Raw genomic sequence first — 15,609 nt, 5'->3', positions numbered from 1 at the left:
TACCTCGAATTGTTGAATTTGTTTTCGGTATGACGTGTGAATTTTGATCAATATCTTAAGATTGTCGGGGAAAAAAAATTATTTGTCAGCGAAATACGGGACACGACGGCTACGGACAGTATGTAGGTCATGCAAATTAGAAGAGAAAGTGATATTTTCCACGAAGAAGTTTCTGGATAGTGTGTGCACAACAGAGTCGCATCCCGTTTTGCCCGGAGTGACCATACGTCCAGTATTTCTCAGTTTTTGTGGAAACGTCCCGTATTTTAAACCAATTTTACTTCAATTTTTATTCTCGGTTTAAATAAAGGATTAAAATTGCCTTCCCGAACTAATAACTTACATCGTGATGATTGTGACGAGATGATATGAACACATTCATTTCAACTCTCCGACCTATAACATAATAATAATAATGTTGAGGAAAACCCGCGTTTCGCCAATCCAATACCATTACTGAACCACTGAAGATGTATGTAATAGTGAAAAATTGAATTTTTTTTATTTTGTGTTGTGCTATTATGGTATTCTAGCGTGATTCTTTCCTAAACGGCCCGCACGTAATATGGTCACGATGCTTTTCTTTTTCCCTTTTCGTTTTCTTCGTCATGACGTGGGTCGTCTTTGAATGCATTTAATATAATTTGCCGTAATTTTTTCAGACACGTTTAAACGCGTGCGTGTATAATAATAATAATAATAGTAATAAACGCCATACTTGTGGGGGGGTTGTTCTTCCTCCTTCGCAAGACTTTCTCTCGACCTTCCCACGTAGGCAAGTACAGACATGCGTACTGTCTTCTATCCAATCAGAACTCTGTACTCTCTCTCCCTCCATCTTTTCCCCTTCATTTCTCAGCAGCGTCTTCTCCTTGTAATGATCTTCTCTTGTAATTTGTGGTATCGCCGTTAAAAATGTCAGTGATCGTCAGAAAGAGTGATAGCCAGATGGCTGCTCGTCGACCTCGGTGCTTGATGCTCTACAAACGCCCGTAACTCGGATGTGACATCACATATGTAAGTTTTTTGCTTTGTTTTTTACTGTATATAATAGTTTATTGAGAACGAAGAAAAGAAAAACACAATATACATAAATACAGTATTTTCTACTCAAGGGATCGCTTGATCCGTCCAGAGTATACAATCAGAAATTTTTCTGTGGTGGTGGCAAACACTTTCCGTATACTAACAAGCATGGGCGTAAACAGAATTTTCTCAAGGTGGGGTTTACGTTTTTTCCTGCGAAATAACACTATAATCCCGGCTTGAGGAGGGGGGGGGGGGTTAGAACCACAACCTCCCGCCCCGTTGCGTACGCCAATGCTAACAAGTACTTAACAAATTACAAGTATACAAGTATTACAGAGGCCTTGGTGTGACAACACTGTACACTGGGGGCCGAGAAGTGCCTTCCTGTTGCAGTAAAACATTAATATAATTAATAATTACTTCTTTGAAAGCTCTTAATTCATTTTCATATTTTATTTTATTTGGCCGGTTATTAAAATATAATGGAGCCAAATATATACGAATTGCTTTTGGGTTAATGTTTTTCAGGTTGTATAATATTATATCGGAAACCTCGACGGACACGTGTGGCATCGCTTGATTTTCAAACCGAGTACGATTTTTATAAATAAACATTAGACTTCGGTATATATGTGAATAGTTTTTCAATATTAAATCTATAGTTTGATTTATAATTATAGGTGTAGGGTTACGAGAGGAAATAGTATTTATAGTTGTTTTCAGAGCACTTATTTTAAAAACATTTAAAAGTGCAGTTTCATGAGAGTTCCATTTCAAATTTTTGTTTGTAGTGACTCCTAAATATTTGAAATCTCTTCAGTTTCCATTTGGTGATCGGAACATCCCAACTCATGGCATCGGATTATAAGAGTTTCTCAATATTTCTATTACATAATTGAAAATTTATATATTTGGTTTCGTTGAGATATTCGAGGTCAACTTATTATGCCTCAACCAAGTGTTAATTTTTGTTAAATCTTCTTTAGTATCGGATATCAGCATTGGTATACGTTTGTTCTGACAAAACAATAGCTGTGTCATCGGCATAGCTAATCAGAAATCACCGTGTGTATAGATAAAGACTTAGTTCTCTTTACTTTTCCTGTCCTCGATAGTGCGACATTTCTGCGGACACCGGTAACCTCTCCAGGAAGCATTTTCGTTCTTGGGACAACGGGACGATGCTCCGGCCATGTCCTTAGTGACGAAACTGTCGATCTGACAATAACTGGCCAAAACTGACCGACTTCAAATAGTAACTTGATATTTATTTTTATGCGCGTTGAAGTTTTTACCTCGAAGAATCCTCGAAATCGGTAATCACATGTTTTCACTGGTGTCCGATGCTCAGATGTCAAATTGATTTTTGCCACAAACGTTTCACAAGCATTTAATTGCTTAATATATGGACCACGTGATAGCCTTGCCTTGATAATAATAATAATAATAATAGTTTTTACTAAAACGATTCGTAATCTCCTAAAAGGGGGGTAGTTAATTTTTACGTTTTAATTTTGATTTTCGGAGTTGTTCGTTTGGAGAAATACGTTTTAAAAATATCATTCTCTATAGGGGGCTCCTCCTACAACGGATTAAACAATTCACCAAATTTTTTTTGTTGTAACTGAAATGTGTCTCATTGTGTCATGTTAATAGTTGACATGACGTTTCTATTTCAGGATATGGTTAAATTTTTTGAGAGCCTGGGTGAAAATGCATTCCCCCCCCCCCCGCCGCCTTCTGTTCACCAAGACCAGTTGCTAATACGGAACGTATGGTCACCCCACTTATTAATATCCGAATCTAGAAACACTACGGATGGGCCTACCCGGGCACGGCCTGAGGGACTCTACCTTAAGAAAGATCTGGTTGAAATTTTTTTTGGAGTAAGCAAGTAAAGTTGCCAGGAAGGGCCTGAGCAGCCTTGACTTGTTTTGCACCAATAGTTCCTCTGGAATATCACTTCACCCGGGGCCCATGGTAATATTCAGGCAGCCCTGATATAGCCCAAGAAAAAACCAAGGAGTTATTACCAATTAAAATACGGGGGGAAACGGGACACATTTTCATAAGAATAGTCGGGATGGCTAAAATGACGTGAAAAAAAATGGGGATGCCCCGGGAAAAACGGGTCTTATGGTCATTACCTAGGTATGCGATTGTGCAGTGCAATTTAATCATTATGCGCATGTACATCTTCAATCAAAATCGACATCATCCTCAGCGGGTCTAGGTCAATTCGTCGCGCTCAACTTGTCGCGGGACAATTCGTCGCAGTCAATTTGTCGCAGCGTCAATTCGTCGTGCTACAAACTCGTCGCGGTACAAATTTGTCGCAGGCTCATTTCGTCGCAGTACAAATTTGTCGCAGGCTCATTTCGTCGCAGTACAAATTTGTCGCAGGCTCATTTCGTCGCGGTACAAATTTGTCGCAAGGTCATTTCATCGCGACAAATTTGAATTGCTTTAAAATTCAATATGTTTGTTGTGATCTTATAAATAGGGTAGGTGCTTTAGGCGTAAAAAATTTAACTAATTTTTTTTCTCATTTATTGGAAATGTTCCCCCTGCCCATCTATTTTAATTTTTAACAAATGAAGGAAAGTATTCATTGAAGACATTAAATTTTTAAAATTTAATTTTTACCATATAAGCCGTATCTCTGTCGGGATTTCCATTTCTCGCAGTGAGGGATGTTGAAGAGCTCACCCAAATAAAAAATTGAGATCAAATAAATTTTTAAATTTTAATTTCCACCATATAAGCCGCATTTCCCACTTCTTGTCGGGATTTGAGTCCCTGAGTACGGGTTTGAGTCCCTTATAAACGGAATGAATGGCGATTTTCAGCCCCCCCCCCTCCACCTCCTCAATGTTTCCTTCATGTCGGCACCTTTGACTGGCCAAGCATGCCGGAAGTGTTTGGTACTCGTGGGTTCTTGTCTTGATCTTGAAGTAGGAAATTTTGATTTCTGAATCATTTCTCTGGGTGCTCATGCCCATTCCATAAAGTACCCTGGGCACCAACAGCACCTCTGTCTCTGACACCACTGCAAATGTCAATCGATTTTTGATTTTTTTTAACTCTAAAGTACAACTCTCGAGTGAAAAGAATGAAATCATACTTTTAATTAGATCATTATTCTTCATGTACATGACACTCGAAATTAAAATTACAATATCAATTACATTTTAAAATTACAAATTTAACTGGATATAAAAGTTTAATTATATTTGAAAATTCGGTTATAAAAATTTGAAATGTTAAATAATTGATTTTTTCTGTGATAAAATTTCAATATCAGGTGGAAAAATTTCGGTTTGTATGATATTCCCCAAATTACAGTGAGCCTATCTTTAACGGTAAATTTCTATCTGCCCCATTACAGTATCTCCATAAGAACCTGAAATATTTAATTAATTAATAATTCAATTAAATTAATATTTAATTTTCACCGTATAAGCCGCACTTCCCGCTTTTGTTGGGATTTCTCACAGCGAAGGGAGTTGGGCGCAGATCAAGGATGGAAATGTACAGTGCTTATGAATGACGATTCGATGAAGTTTTCATAATGCCCACAGGATGAGCACCGACAAAGGCAATGTAATCACCAATAAGAAAGATGACTATGGGTCAATCGCATAGATACAATATAACCATTAATCTTATGTTTATAATCAGTCGCATATCTTTGGCTGGCTTGTTTGAATATTTTTACAAAGTTTTCATTAGCGTCTAAGCTTTTGATACAAGGCTGGTGTGCTTGGTCTACGGCTCCAGTCAACGATTAGTAAAAATTTCTTCTTACAATACAAGTGAATGAACATTAACAGACAATGTAAGATTATTATATTCAGAGGTATATTTCCTAGGTGGGGAGGGGGTATGTGGTGGGCTTTATCCCAAAATGACAAGTTCAAGTGAAAGGGCGTGACCAAAATTAAGTAATTGGTGATCAAGAACATGAATTAGAAAGGAAGAAGGAAGGCAAGGTTTGAATAGCCCACAGGTGGGAAAACTATAAATCCGCCTCTGATTATAGCCTACATTTATTAGGGTAATTTTAATTTTAAAAACAATTTGTATCGTACATATAAACACTCCACAATATCTAAACCTTTATTTATTTTCAGTGCTTTGAGTATCATTTTATTTACACTTATATACGTGAATATCGCAGTAAAAACCCGATGATGATTTATAGAATAATACGTGATGGTATTTTGAACTACCATAATTGTTTTTAAGATACGTAGAAGATTTCAATTTATTGCAATTTAAATTGAATTCAAACAATTTAATTTTAAAAAGTACTACATTATTTTTTGTCATCCGTATAACCTGTATCTCTCTTTAAGATACAACAAAAAACTCAAATAAAGAAAATTTATAATAGTCTAATTCATTTTGAATTGCATTAAAAGTTTTTATAATTTCGGAACATGAATTATGGGGGAAAAAACTTTTAAATACACACGTAAACCAGCATATCATTTCCACGTTCGGTTTTGCAATATTCCATGTTTATGCCAACAGAAATACGTAGACCAAGCACACCAACCTTGTTCCAAAAGCTTAGACGCTAATGAAAACTTTGTAAAAATATTCAAACAAGCCAGCCAAAGATATGCGACTAATTATAAACATAAGATTAATGGTTATATTGTATCTATGCGATTGACCCATAGTCATCTTTCTTATTGGTGATTACATGGCCTTTGTCGGTGCTCATCCTGTGGGCATTATGAAAACTTCATCGAATCGTCATTCATAAGCACTGTACATTTCCATCCTTGAACTGCGCCCAACTCCCTTCGTTGTGAGAAATAGAAATCCCAACAAAAGCGGGAAGTGCGGCTTATACGGTGAAAATTAAATATTAATTTAATTGAATTATTAATTAATTAAATATTTCAGGTTCTTATGGAGATACTGTAATGGTAAATGTTTAAATGTTGGTGACTCTTGAAGGGGGGGGGGGAGGCGAGAGAAACTCGCGAGCCCATGGGGCAGATAGAAATTTACCGTTAAAGATAGGCTCACTGTAATTTGGGGCATATATTACAAACCGAAATTTTTCCACAGGATATTGAAATTTCATCACAACAAAAATCAATTATTTAACATTTCAAATTTTTATAACCGAATTTTCAAATATAATTAAACTTTTATATCCAGTTAATTTTTTAAATGTAATTCATATTGTAATTTTAATTTCGATGACCTTTCTGCATAGACAAAAATAAATTATTTTCAGTTAACTGCGTGTACACTTTTGTTCATGTTTTTATTTCACGTGTAAGACAAAAACCTACATACAAGCTCGCCTGGAATATGTACAGTGAACAATCGACGGTTCGACGAATTGATTCTGTGCTGTAATATATAAATTGACGTCACGACGAATTGACACGGCGGAAAACTTGTACAGCTACGAATTGGAGCTGCGACAAATTTGTACCGCGACGAATTGACACTGCGACAAATTTGTACCGCGACGAATTGACACTGCGACAAATTTGTATCGCGACGAATTGGAGCTGCGACAAATTTGTACCGCGACGAATTGATACTGCGACAAATTTTTATTGCGACGAACTGGCACTGCGACAAACTTGTACCGCGACGAATTGGCACTGCGACGAATTTGTACCGCGACAAATTGAGGCGCGACGAGTTGAGCACGACAAGTTGAGTGCGACAAATTGACCGGCTACGATCCTCAGCAGAGGCAGAGAGAGAAAAAGAATATGCGAGTACCACTTTGTGCCGCCATCTATTGTCGATGTGAGTGATAGATGCAGTAAAACGTAAGTCACCTGGAAATACTGATCGAACCCTTTGCCCTCAAACTTGTGAGTGTTAAAAGCAGTTTTCTGTTCAAGGTGGCGTCTAATCGTTGAGGAAGAGGCGACATAGGGAACAGTTATTGGCTGTCACGAAAGTGTTGACGCCACGCTATGCGCAAAGATGGCGGATAAATCAACGCGGAGTTCCCAGGCTCTCTAACACGGGCCGATGACCAGCCCGCATGCCACAACTACATTGGAAGGAGTGAAAAGAAATATTAGTGTCCCGTAAATACGGGACGCACGACAGTAAGCGTTGAAACTAGGAGAATGGTATACGCGCATTGAAAATGCTTGTAATCGTGACACGGTTGCGAAAGAGGTTGGCCACACGCCCCCCCCCCCCAACATCGACTCACACAATTTGCTGGTTTTTCACTTTGATTAGAAATTCGAATATGGCATTTCGATCAACTGACTCTAATCGGTACGGTTCGTGCTGCCATCTGTATTCGGTTATGTGAACACTGTATTCGGTCATGTGAACAGTTATCCGAAGTCACCAGATGGCATCGCCAAGGAAAACTTCAGAATCCCCTTTCTCGGTCCCATGCAAGGTTCATAGGTTGAGCCAGAGGAGAATGCTTGGGGGGGGGGGGGTTAATGATGATGATGTTAATTCATATATACACTCATTCGCGCTTCAAAATTGGGAACCACAGAAAACCAAGTTCAGCCGAGCATTACTGTGGCTTCGGTGGGGTTCGAACCCGGGTCCTCACGACGAGAGTCTGTCACTATGAAAACAATAGCGTCCCCCATACCATATTTCCTCCAGAAAAAACACGGGAAATGTGGATTCCAACAAACGGATCATCACTAATTATCGCCAAAAATTACTCCACAGGGAAAGAAAGTTGCCGACTATCGCTAAAATCGCAGGAAACTCGCCAATGGCGGGGAATGAGATGCCATTGGATTAAAACCGAGTCCACGAAATGACACACGGCAAACTTGTAACAGGAATGTTCTTGTTGTAATTATCGTGAATGACATAATTTGCGAGTTGAAAAATAATTTCGATACTGAATCGCAGATACACCTCGTCCATATTCTAACGGGTGGGCACGTGTCGGAATGTGAGTGCATGTGTTCTGAAGCTAACGTGAAGTTTGTTTCGGTGGAATGCTTGTTAATTGGGACGGATTCCGAAAATACGTGAAATTACGCGAATTTCCCGGGAAATCTGACGCGGTGGGGGGGGGGGGGGAACGATAGTAAATGTTCGAATTTTCATGTCATGTAAGTATCGTGTCGAAGATCCGCCTGGTCTTTGCGAAGATACTTTTTCAAATGGAAAACCGGATCGCATTCGTACCTCGAGCTCGGAAAACCACAGAAAACCTAGTCCAAGAAATGTGCCGCCAATGCGGTTCGAACGTGGTTACTCGAGATGAGAATCGAGCACGATATTCACTCGACCGCATAGCGTCAAAATATGGATGACTGGGGGCAGCATTAGCAAGAACACGGGACCAACATAAATTACCTTAAAAGGGGGCCAAGCATATACACAACACGTTCCGGTATGTGCCGATTCGTTAGAAATTCCGCAGAAGATTATCTACGAGGTGCATGTATGGAGTAAGTAGTGGTGGTGAATGGTCTCAGAGTGAATTCCAAATTCTTTCGACAATAACAGATGAAGAAGGAACAATCACATAATAGCGATAATGTAGCTTTATAGCGTCATATTCGCTTAAAGATGGTGGACGAGTCAGCCTGGGGTTTGAAGGATCCCAAGAAATTGGTACTGTTCGGTTACATCGGGACGAGCATCGACGACGCGTTTCTTTTCGAGTTGGCGCGATTTAGAGCGCTTTTTTTTTTATTCGTGCTTGAAATTTTAGGCATGGACTTTCTTGGAACTCGTTCGGCGGCGGCGGAGTTCTGACTTTCATTCCTTCAGGTCACTCTTTTGGTCACTCACTGATGTGGTCCCTCACTCTCCAAGGTCACTCTTTTGGTCAATCGCAAGCTTACTGACTTTCGTTACTCACTGACCAAGTCCCTCGGCTGACCTGTAGCCTGTGGGTTATCGTAGAAATTTTGCCAACTTTCTCCCATTCTACTCTAATTTTCTTGACCACTCGCCGTCCCCGAACTTGCTGCCCTGGGCTATAGCCCCCCCTAAATGTAAATATATCACTGCTGTCAACCCCCCTCCCCCCACCCTCATGCGGGCCATGGTCCGGATATGTATATGCACTGAGATTTCGAAATACTTAAGATATCGAAAAGCATCCAAACGGAAATACTTCTGGCCACGAGCGTGCATTGCTTGGGGGTGCGCGAGAAAAAAAATATTTGGCCATGGATTGAAAATTTAATTGATGAGGAAAAAGTAATATTTCCAATTCATTCGACATTTTGACACCTAATGTGTTCACAGAAATGTGTCGCGCAAATTTTTTGAATTGTTCCCAGTTTGAAGGACACACACACACATGCATGTGCAAATTTTAGATGCTTTAGCAAAAAGTTTGTTTTTTGTGACATACACGGACATGCGCACGATTAATGGGGAAACAAATGGGGAAAATGAAACAGCGAATCCCTCACGGCCCGATTCGACTGATGTCAATGCCCGGCGGTTGAGAAACCCTGTGTTATAGATGCATTTCTTTTCAATTCAAATTCTACGAACGAACGATAATAATTTCATAAAAGATTATCTTACTGAGAGAAATGGGAGCCAGAGAGAGAGGACACACACACGCGTGTATATATATTCAAATGGAAATTCATCTAAAATGTGTTCTGTTGGAACTACAGTCGAATCCCGTTTCAACGAATACCGTTATAGCGAAAATCTCGTTTTAACAAACACTTTTCTAATCCTTCAAATAAGTTCACATAGGAAAAATGCAAACACCTGGAATTCCTTTATAACGAAGTGATTTCTCCGGTCTATTGGAGTTCGTTATAACGGGATTCGACTGTATTTCACAAAAACCAGCAACGAAAGCTTTTCTAAAACATTTCTACCACCTTCAATTTTGCTGATGAAAACAAGAAACCAGAAATCGTTCGAATACAATTTCCATGACGCGCGGGTAGAGCTGCTCCCTTTTCGAAGGAAAAACCCCTCAAAATATGATTTTATCGACAAATTCTGAAAATCGACGTGCGCGTGTAGACATTTCTCCTTGAATAAATTATTTTTGCAATCATTTTCACACAGAATAGCATTTTTCAAAATAATAATAATAATAATCGGTTGGAAATGAATTCATTTTATTGCAAAAGAAACTAAATTTTTCAACGATCGGTTAAACAACGCACTATTCAAGGGGAGTGCGGGGCAAGAGCCGCTGAGTTAAAATATCAGCGCACACATATTGTAATGTCACAAAAAATAAATAAACACACAAGGAGTGTGTAAAAGCTAACAAAAAAAATATGCGCTTAAAAATTTACGATTCAGTTTAGAATCGAATCCATCGGAAATAACAATTTACTAATTCTATTAAACATTCAATACTTGTTGCTCATACACGTTACTGTGATCGAATCGCTCGTGCACTCGATAGGACAGTATCGATTGGCCATTGTTCGATTACATTCATTGGACGCATCGATTTAAACGAAAATGAAACAGAAAAAGAACGCATATTTGATAAACAATTAATTCAATTGCCGTTTGAAAGCATTTCGTTGGAAATCAAAACACGTAATTATTTAAGGCCAGAGGACGATCGTCGACAGCTGTTAGAAATAATCCGAACGAAGGGTTTGTCTTTCTTTCGCAGTCATCGTGCTCCTCTTGCTCAAGGAAGGTCCACGTGATGACATGCATACAAATCCAGATGCACGTACATTCATACGCGTGCCCACCTAGAATCTAAATTTGCCAATAATGAATAAATTCTGGAGAAGAAGCACTAAAATATCTGAGATTGCATCATTAATATAAAAAAGAACCATTTTTTTCCTGTCATTTCAACTTTTTCCGGGGTGGGGGGCAAAGAACATGTACTCAATGTATGTATATTTATATACTTGTATATAGACCATTTCCCGAGTACTTCTTAACACAAGGAAACCCCCTTCCCAAACGACGGGCCTTATTTCCTTGTTGGTTGAGTAGGGAAGAATATCTCAACCAACCCGAAAACTCAACCGGAGAATGTGAAAAATAAAGTTCCAAATAGAAATTTGGATTCCATGATTTTAAAGATGAGAAGAATCGGGCACAAAAAATATTTTTAAATTACCAGTTTGACTGGTTTCTTTATTCCAGGACTTGACAGATCGCGGGGCGACTGGAAAAACTGTTGATTTTTAAGCACCTAAAATTCACCTAAAGCGACGCCCACTATGAAAAACACGGACATTCACTCGAAAAACACGATATTAATTTAGAATGAGCACCGTGAGAAACATAGACACCCGTCCGTGCTCGTACAGAGCATATTTTTTGCATGGGCAAGTGGACAAACCTTTGTCAGGGGCGCCACGGCGAGCTGAAGATATTGACTTGTGTGCCTGTTTATGTTTTGAAGTGATTCTTTTATAAGTGTGAAAAAATCAACTAAACTATTCTATATATAGGGAGCCGTGGATGAACCGTCTATCGGGCAAAGGAGCCGCGGGTGACAAAAGTTTGAGAACCACCGCCATAGGGGGATTGGCACAGTGTCGTCTTAAGGCATGAGACCACCCGGGCACGGCCTGGGGGCCTCAAGCGAAAAGGGGACTCGCAAAAATGAGATCTGTTTGAAATTTTGGAAAATTTGCTTGGTAGTGCCTCAGAAAAATCAATTGGCCCGGGGGCCCATGATACTCTTAAGACGGCCCTGGATTGACATGCCGTTCAAGTATTACGTAAGCAAATTTTTAGTCATTTTTCGTCAGCGCTGCTCCCTACCTCCTAACACATTGGTGGGGGATCAGAAACGTACGGGGGAGGGGGCATAGGGGGCACGTGCGCGTCCCTCCCCCCACAGACAATAAAAATATATTTTTTAATGTAAAAAAATTTCTTTAAAAAAAATTAAAATTTCGAAAGAAAATACCTTTATATGTAATTATAGTCGATTTCTGTTAGTTTCAATGTTATTTGAAGGGTAAGAACTCAAAATTTCTCTTTAAGAAATTCATTGCGACCCACCCTTTGAGCCATTTATATAGTAAAACCTTGACCCGCAGACCAATTGTGGCCCTGAAGGGTTATGTGATGTGGCTTGCCTCCCTCAAACCCAATTTCGTAAAAATGAAAAATAAGCGGCACATTTACCGATCGCTTAAATGACCCGTGGCACAATTGCAGAGCATTTAAGTGGCCTGTGTCACATTTTCAGATCACTGAAATAGGCCCGTGGCACATTCAAAGATCACTCAAGTAACTCGCGACACAGTTATATAACTTAAACGATCCGTGGCACATTTAGAGTTTGTATTTGTATTTGTTGTATTTGTATTTGTATTTGATCAAATAGCTGAACCAACTAGCTAAATAGATAATAACCGGTTATTATGCATACTTACCAAGCATTGAGCTTGATAAATTTCCCGAAATTTATCACTTTTACCAGCGATTATGCATAGCACCCAAGCGTCGTTGGTGAATTTGAAGAATTTCCCTATAATAATCACTTCCACCGTTGTTTACGCATGATACCCAAACGCCGCGTCGTTGGTGAACATGATAAATCGTACGATGCATAATCTCCGGTAAAAGTGATAAAGTTAGGGAAATCTACCGAACTTAATGCTTGGTAAGTATGCATAATAACCGGTTATTATGTATAACAAAAGACATCGTATTTAGCTTAACATATATATATATTTCGGATATTTTCGCTGTGGCTTTCCTTTGGGCTCTTGCACAGATTTCCAGACTTCGCCAAATAATCAGCATCCTGAGTAAATACAAACACGAAGCGTACAAATATCGATGTACGAGAAGCTATTGGTCCAGGGCACTAATGCGATTTCGATTGTAGACATCATAAGAGCTCATCGAAATAAATTGTATGCATAATAACGCACCCGACACCGCCCAGTCCCCCCTCATCCGGGGCAATGGCTAACAGTGACAATGGTCGATAGAGCCTGCGCAGTGCACGGTATGAAATGATTTTGATTATAAAAGCTGTCAGATATGCAGTGGCAGAAAACAAACAAGCGCTTCTCTCACGCGTCTCATCAGCACCTCCTAGTGATAGAAGGCCTCTGCAGTGTTTGCCGTAAACGCCATTCAGACTACTTAGCAAGTTTGCCACATTTTGAAATACAGCACCCTATTTCATTTCTTAGCGTCTTAAGTCAGCCACCTCGTTGGGCAATTTGCCTGTTGTGGCGTTGTATTTGTATTTGTATTTGATAGAGATCCCTTAAGTGACATGTGGCAAACTTTTAGAGCACTTAAGCGCCCTCCCCCCCGGTGCGGTTCTACATCACTCAAGTTACCCGCGGAACATTCCCAGATTACTTAAGTGATAATTACGGGTCACTTGAGTGATGCGTTGCACATTTCCAGAACACTTACCAGACCAGCATCAGAGGCTTACCCCCATCCCCAGCTCCAGAGGGCTGATAGTGGGACATCCAAACGGGCCCAGATAGGCCTATGAAGAGAGGAAAAATTTGTCTGTTAGGAGTGAGAGTGTGTGAATGTGCTGTCGAAAGAAAGGACAAATCCGTGCGTCATGGTCATGGCCATCAGATTTTTTTGCCAGGTAAGGAAGTCCAAAAATATGCCACCACAACCTACAGTCACGAGCACCTTCCACCAACAAGGGAGATTAGCTGAAAGAAATGGTAGTTGGCACGTTTTTTTAAAAAAATAGGAAATTTGCGAGTTCCAAAAAAGTCCACCACATCAAAAAGATTATTATTTACCAGTTCAAAGCATATTTTTTCCATTAAGGGAAGAAGTTTTTTTTGTTTTTTCAGTTTTTCATATAAATGCGAGTAAATATGTGAGTAATGTGAGTATATGCGAGTAAAATAAACAGTACAAATGTAGATATAGGGGCAGGTTACAAAATAATGCGATACGAAAACTATATACAAAACAACCAACTCAGCTGATTGTTTATCTTAGATTTTCCCATCTGAGATGAAAAATCTGTTTCGGCCTACGAAATGTTGTTCTTCTAGCCGAAGTTCTAGGGGTAGGAGCCACATTATAGTTGACCTACTCTCTGATATGTTCAAAATTCGAGTTTTCCATGGCCTCATACTGCTTTTTATTAAGCTGCTTGATGTAGGTAAAGATTTTGTCTAAACGAAGGTCTCTGCGGATGTTTTCATTCCTGACGTACCAAGGGGCACCGGTAAAGCGTCTTAGAATTTTGTTTTGAGATCGTTGACGAATTCGAATGTTTGTTATCGAGGCATGCGCCCAAACAGGGGAGGCATACAGGAGGGTGGGTCGAAGAATTGACTTAAAGAGCAAAATTTTATTCTTCATCCAGAGCTTCGCCTGAGGGAAAATAATCCTGTTGAAAGCCCCCAATATGTTATTGGTCTTGTTACAGGCATATTTAACATGAGGAGTAAATGTCATAGTCTTGTTCAAAATACACCCCAGATATTTAACCTTGTGTGCAGGTCTCAAGGGGTGCTCACCAATAAATAACCGTCTGTAGGGTGGGATCTTAGTTCGACTAGCAAACCAGGCAAACTGACATTTCTCCTGGTTGAGTACTAGGTCGTTTTCTTCACACCAGTCCATAATTTCATCAGTTGTCTCCTGCAGGTTGTTAACGGCCTGCGAAGCTTTCCTGGCGTTACACAGCACCACAGCGTCATCCGCAAAAAGGGCAAGTATACCCACCTGTGGTGCCGGAAAGGAGTTGATGTATATCAAGAAAAGCTGAGGGCCAAGCACACTACCCTGAGGGACCGATGCTGTTATTTTTTTAACTATCCCTATCACCATGTTTGACTTGGAATGTTCTCCCGGTCAAATAGTAATAAAAAAAAAGTATATAATGAGGAGGGAAGCCAAGATCAATGAGTCCAACAAGAAGGGTCGGGTGATCACATCGGTCAAAAGCCTTGCTGATATCGAGGAAAGCCGCCGCCACAAACTCGTAGTTATTTTTTGCAGTGGTGATAAAATCGGTGACCCACATGAGCTGCGTTACACAAGAGTGCTCATGGCGAAAGCCGTGCTGTTCGGGTCTAATGATGTTGTTGGTGGATAAGTAGATCTCCAGTCGGGCTGAAATGACCCTTTCAAAAACTTTACTGATATTGGAAAGCAAACTTATGGGTCGGAAAGAAGCTGGCAGCATGGGGTCCGAGCCCGATTTGTGTATAGCCTTGATCATCGCATGCTTCCACGGCTTGGGGAAGTAATGCTTTTTTATGGCTGCATTGAAAATGTTCGTCAAGTTGAATAACATGTTACCAGGAAGATTTTTAAGAGTAAGATTACTGATGCCGTCTGCTCCACAAGCTTTTTTTTGTATTGAGATTGGAGATGATATCAGACACTTCCATGACATCAGTAAGTTGTAGATGTTGGGGGTTAGAATGTAAGTAAGTGATGATGGATGTATTCGGTAGCTTTCCTTCTAAGTTCGTATTGGGTATATGTTGAATATGGTTGGGGGAAAATTGTTTCTGGAATGCACTAGCAAACGTCTCAGCAATGTCCTCCGCCGAAACAACAATTCCCTGGGGCCCCAAAAGCTTATTTACGCTGTTCAAACCATTGGGTTTACACAACTTCCAAGCCCTCCAGATGTTGTTGTTCTCAGTAGATGCATTCTCT

Source organism: Pholcus phalangioides, unplaced genomic scaffold (genome assembly GCF_987345545.1).
Source record: "Pholcus phalangioides strain wild (caught in Gottingen) unplaced genomic scaffold, Ppha-v1.0 ptg000067c_1, whole genome shotgun sequence".
In the NCBI taxonomy this organism is placed as follows: Eukaryota; Metazoa; Arthropoda; class Arachnida; order Araneae; family Pholcidae; genus Pholcus; species Pholcus phalangioides.
The sequence above is the reverse complement of the archived record's forward strand: the minus strand, read 5'-3'. Positions refer to the sequence as shown.